Source organism: Hyperoodon ampullatus (genome assembly GCF_949752795.1).
Source record: "Hyperoodon ampullatus genome assembly, chromosome: X".
Lineage (NCBI taxonomy): Eukaryota > Metazoa > Chordata > Mammalia > Artiodactyla > Ziphiidae > Hyperoodon > Hyperoodon ampullatus.
The window spans coordinates 131,077,941-131,083,960 of NC_136913.1; the positions used below are offsets into that span (position 1 = coordinate 131,077,941).

Genomic DNA, 6,020 nt, shown 5'->3' on the forward strand with positions numbered 1-6,020 from the left:
CAGGAGGCGGGGGGGGGGGAGTTGGGTTCCTGTGAGTGGGAAGCTGTATATGGGGCCCGGGGATGACCCCTTCCTGCCCAGAGGCTGGCTCTGGACCCCCGGGGCCCTCGGTGCCACCTGAGGAGGGCATCGGCCAGGGTTGGGGGCTCTAGTGATCCGGCAGTAGCTCCCCTGACCCTGAGACCGTGCTCTGTGCGCCTGCGCATGCGTGCCCCGGGAGGGTGCGCGTTTGCGTTCGGCGAGTGTGCGCCTGCGCGCACCGCCATTTCCTGCAGCCCCGAGCTTGTGTCCGCTGCCTATCGGGAAACGGGACCGTCCACACAGCGAAATGGCTACCGGGGGCGCGAGAGGCCTCGGCGGCGCTTCTCCCGCGGTCGTGCCCGCGCCTGCCGATAGATGGCGCGTGAGGATCACAATTGGGCTGGGCCGCCCATCTCGGGCACCCTGGGCTCTCCCTGCCCTTCCCCCGATGGCCTGGAGGACATGGGTGGTTCCACCGGCCTTGGGGCTGAAGCAGCCCCCCGACCACATGTGTACCCTCGCCGCAGTGCCGGTGGAGGCGGGAGAGAGGAAGGGAGCTGGGTGCCCGCAAGCAGCCAAGGGGGCTATTTGGCGGGGTGCCCTGGTGTCGGTGGTCTCTGGGCGCTGGCCTTCAGAGCTGGCCGGGTCCAGGAGCTGTGGACACGCGGGGAGGGCGGCTCGATCCTCCAACCACGAGGGACCTCGGGCGGAGATGCCTGCTCTGGGCGCTGAGGACCCGTGGGGAAGGGGCCTCTTTCCTAAGAGGTGGGGGAAGGAGGGGGATGGGGTGGGCAGGGACTTCCTGCAGAGCAGTGGAGCCTCTTCCTAGCTCAGAGTTCATGGAGCCTTTCCTTGTTCTGTGGTAGAAAGTGAGTAGAAGAGGACTGAGGGGATTGTCCAGATTACCGAGTTGCAGAGCTAGGCTTCTTAAGTCTGAGACCTGTGCTTTCTTTCATCACATTATGTATTGCTTCCAGTTCGTGGGTAATTATTACCCCTAAGGCCTTGGTGAGCCTGGTGGACACATACTGATAGTTCTGGCAGTCAGTCCAAACGTGAGGGAGGGATGCTTCTTAAACTGTCCTATTTGTCATCTAACCTCCTGCCTCCCAGATGCTAATGATGGTGAGCCAACACCTCTATTCTATGTAGACATCTAGCATTACTATTCATGCCAGACAGACCCTCTGTGTCATTTAACTAAAGCTCAACTGTTACACTCCGGGTGACATGATTGTGGCTCTCGTTGTCTCCCTTTCCACAGTCAGGTTCTGCCTTTCAGCCTTATTTGATTTTTATTCTTTCTAGCAAAACCTCTCCCTGAATTAAGGCCAGGCACAGCACAGGTAATTTTGAGGCTTATATTTCAAGTCCTAAGAGCCCCCATTTCCCAGAGCACCAGCAGTTCAGGGAAGAGTACCGCCCCCGTCCCTTATTCTCGGTAGAATCTGGCCTTTCCTTTTCAGCTAGCCCTCACTCTTCCCCTTGTGCCCGATATCTGGGCAAACTGGTAAGAAAGCCTGGGTGCTCCTTCCTTTGGCACCAGAGGGAGATTAGAACCATGTATGCCCCTGACCACATGTGAGAACTCTCACCTCGGCCCTGCCTCCTCACCGTGGTAAAATCACAAGTCACTTCACAACTGGTTGAGAGGCTTATCCTGCTCTCTTGAGAACCCTTGATTCTGTAAGTAATGAACCATTTCTTGACTTCTTGGTGTGTGTGTGTGTGTGTGGTGTCATTGGTCTCCATGTCCAAAGCACATTTTGGGTGCGTGTCTCTCTGTCTCTCAGGTTACATTGGTGGAAATTATGTGCAAGTCTATGGAACTTCCCCCCCACACCCCCCACACACACAACCAAGAGAGTCAATTACAGACAATATCACAGGAAGCATGGCAGAGATTAGAGCCGCTCTGAAAGATGTAGGGGTGGTGGTCCCCATCGTATCTCCATTTACTTTGCCAGTCTGTTCGCTGCCGAAATTGGATGAATTCCATAGAGTGACTGTATACTCACGCTTCACCAACTAATAATTCCAGTTGTGGATGCTGTGTGCTGGACGTGGTATAATTGCTCAAGCAGATGAATAAGGCCTTAGGTCCATGTTCAACGTGGCCATTGATTTGATGGGTGCATTCCTTTCTATTCCAACCAATCAAAGAAAAAGGATAAGAAGCAGTTCACAATTATGTGGACATCTTTATTTACAATTTGGTCTACTACCATGTTAACTCTCCTGCCCTATGTCATATCTGTACTCTCTTATGGTACAAAGAGATGTGGATCATCTAGACAACCCATAGAACATCAGTCAGATCAGTTACACTGACACCATCATACTGACTGGACAGGAAGAGTAAGAGGCCTCTCTTAAGACGCATGGCCTCTCAAGAGCATGGGAGATAAACCCTAGGAAGATTCAGTGACCTGACATTTTAGTGAAGTTTTTAGGAGTCCAGTAATCAGAGGCATGCCAGGATGCCCCCTCCATAGTACAAGACAAATCATTGCGTCTTGAATCCTCCACCACAAAGAAGAAAGTAGTGCACCTGGTAGGCCCCAGGATTATTGCTGCAGTCCATACATCAGGTGACAGAGAAGGCTGAGAGCTGGGGTGCAGGAGACAAACCTGCAGCAGAGCTGGGGTGCAGGAGAGGAAGCTGCAGCAGGTCCAAGCTGTGGTGCAAGTAGCCGTGTGGACCATCTTATATGACAGACCCCATGGTGTCAGAGGTATCAGTAATGGGCAAGGATGCAGTGTCAATTTCAAGGCCAGCCCCTGTAAGAGAATTGCCACTCAGTCCCCTGGGGTTCTGGAGGAGGGTCATGCCATCAGCATCAGAGATTTTATGTCTTTCTAGAAATAGCCTCTGGTGTGTTTCTGGGCCCTGGTAGAGACAGATGCTTGACTATGGGACACCAACTGACTCTGTGTCTGGAACTTCTCATCATGAGCTGGGTCCTGTCAAGTCAAAATCAGATGGCCGATCAGCAACTCACTGTCGGATGGAAGTGGTGCATCTGGAATGCAGCCTGGGCAGGGACAGAGGTACGAGTAAGGTTTGTGAGCAGTAGCACAGACCCTCATGTTACCCATCACAGTCATACCAGAGCTCCTCCCTCAGCTCACACTATGGCCACAGGATCCCATACAGCCAGATGAAGAAGGAGGAAAAGGTCTAAGCTTGGCTTTTGGATGGATTTGGTCTTTGGGTACAAGTTGAAAATGGATGGCAATTACATTCTAGCCACACCTGGGGATGTCCCTGAAAGAAAAGGGGGAGGGAAGATCTAAATCCCTAAATGGGTTAGGGTGGAGGTACAAGGGATGTTTTTTGTTTTTCTTTTGTCTGTGTCCTGGTTTTATTGTTTTGCAGCAGAATGCCCAACATTGAACATAACTGCAAATATTTGGCTGTGCCAAAGATAATAATGCTCAAGTACAAATGGGAGACATGATTTTTTTAAAATAAATACTTAAATAGAAGTTGGTCCTATGACCACCTGAAGTCTAGGTCTGGTAGGAGCTGCCTCACCTGTGGACCCATGAAGACATCATGATTCCACTCCCTCCCTAATCAATACATGGACACAGTGTGCCAATGGTCGTGATCACAAACATGGTGAAATTTCTCGAAGGTCAATTGTCCATAAAAGTTAAGTATTCTACGTGGTTCTCTTGGTCTGTGTGTCCAGAGGGGTGGGGCCTAGATGACCTCCTTCAGGTCATCGTACAGGATCAGCATGAAGGCACCACCCATGAGGCAGAGGACGTTGGACAGGCGCCCTTGAAGAAGGCTTTGCCCCTTTCGTCTTTGAAGATCTGCTAGCAGTTAAGGGTCCCCCTGTACATGATGTTGGCTCCTTTGTGCCCTGACTGCATCATCATCCGCCACCACTTGGCGTTGAAGGGGTAGGAGACCATGCTGGCCACCGCTCTCATGTTCTTGGAGCCAAGGAGCATGACTTTGGCGCTGCTGTACATGCCGAAGCAGGTGGCCTGGTAGATGATGATGCTCTGCACGGAGATGCTGAAGCCCTGGCATAGACCCCAGATGCCATCAGACCTGGTGATCTTCACTAGTCTCCTAATCCTTTGAACTCGATGTCAGATTTCCCGAAGTCAGCCGCCAGGTGGGTTCTGGTGAAATCCAGGGGGTAGACGAAGCAAGAAGGAGGTGGCTCTGGCCACCCCACCAGAGGCCAGATTGCCAGCAAAATACTTCCAGAACTGCGTGTGCTTGTCCAAGGCCCCCAGGAAGATCTGCTTGTACTTATCCTTGAAAGTGGAGTTGAGGACTTGAGTGGGAAGTAGTGTATGACCCAGGTTGTCCGTCCAGAAGGACAGCACACCCCGCTCCTTGGGGATGCGCACAATGCAGTCCACGATGCCCTTGTACTGCTTGTCGGCTGTGATCTGCTTGCTGGTGTACTGCACCTTCACAGCAGTTTTACCCACTCCATCGGGGCCACAGCCATCTTGGAGATGGTGGCGGCAATGCCTCTGGCCAGGAAGTCCTTGGCAAAGGAGAGGGCCTGTTTCGTTGTGGTGGCAGAACGGGCAGCTCAGTGAGTGGAGAACAGAGCGGAGGCACAGAGAGCTGGAGGGTGGGCGCTGCTGGTCAGCCCTGTTGCCGCTGGGACCAAAAATGCAGGCCCGGCATCCCATACAAGATGGTATACTGTCAGGGGATATACTTCAGACTGAAGGATGTGTCTGAGTGGGCGCATGAGCGTGGGATCCTCTGGTATCACACATTGCATCACCCAGAAGCTGCTACCTTTGTAGCATGCCACAATGTGCTGCTGAAGGTGCAGCTAAAGCACATGCTTAGAGGTGATCCTCTGCAGTGATGGGGTGCCATCCTCCAGAATGCAATATATGCACTGTATCTGAGACCTCCATGTGGCACTGTGTCTCCAATAGAAAGAATACGTGGGACGGGGAGCCAAGGGGTAGAAGCTAGAGTGGCCCCACTTTCCATCTTCCCTAGTGACCTACTCAGGTGGGCACTGTGTGTCACATCTCCTTAGCTCTGGACTTTGCAGGGGAGGATATTCTGGTCCCTAAAGACAGTGCACTCTCACCAGGAGACACAGCCAGAGTCCTGTGGTACCTATAGAGATGACTGCTGCCCGGCATTTTTTTGTCCCCTGTGTCCAGAGACCAGCAGGCAGGAAGAGTCACCATTTCAGCAGGGGTAACCAACACTTATCAAGGAAGAGGTAGAACTGCTCTTACAGCTGGGGCAGGCAGGAATATGTGCGGAACACAGAGGATGTGCTTAGGTGACTCTTGGTACTCATTTGCCCATTTGTGCCTGTGAATGGCCAAGTGCAGCAATTCTGCCCTGAGAAGGGTATGGATACCAGGGATTCAAACCTCAGGGCTGAGGGAAAGTGACCAAGACTGCAGAGGCAGTGGAGGAGGGAGGTAATGAGTAGCTGTCGCAGCTGCAAGACCAACTGCATCAATGGCGTTGTACTTTGTCCCACCAATTTCTCTCTTCTAAGTGGACACTCAAGAAAGGCACGTGGGAACCACAGAGAAACTGCTCCCTGAACATATGTATATGGAATAGTGGATCTGTGTGGCACAAGGGGCAGACTGGGGCAGCTATGGAAGTTCACCACTTAGATGTCACTTTAAGAGAGGAGTGCAGTCAGCTGACAGCGTCCAGATGCAATGTTTTCAGGATCCACTGCAGCATTTACACAGAGGTCATGCTATTCCCAGGCAGCACCCAGTCTACGACTTAGCAGAGCAGGGCTACTAGAATTATTTCTGTTCAATGTGGGACTCCTCAATGGGCCGTCTTTGCACCAGAGCTCCCAGCGGGCTGGCCAAGACTTTCTCAAAGCTGCACCATCGTCTAAGGCGCTCCCTTCCAGCCCTTCTTCCATCTCCCTCTCCTTCCACAGGTGTCATACATTCACTGTGGTCTGAAGGCTCTTCCTGCCTACCCCCCTTTATCTTTCTCAATAAATCTTTTGCAC

At 52.4% G+C, this 6,020-nt stretch overlaps 1 pseudogene across 1 annotated transcript; it reads right to left on the bottom strand.

The window, feature by feature from the left end:
- Positions 1-3,730: 3,730 nt before the first annotated feature.
- On the bottom strand, positions 3,731-5,166 carry LOC307069841 (ADP/ATP translocase 3-like; annotated as a pseudogene). Its single transcript has 2 exons — positions 5,112-5,166; positions 3,731-4,588 (listed from the first exon to the last, which is right to left on the bottom strand). The product of its transcript is annotated as an ADP/ATP translocase 3-like (transcript).
- Between the last annotated feature and the right edge of the window lie 854 nt (positions 5,167-6,020).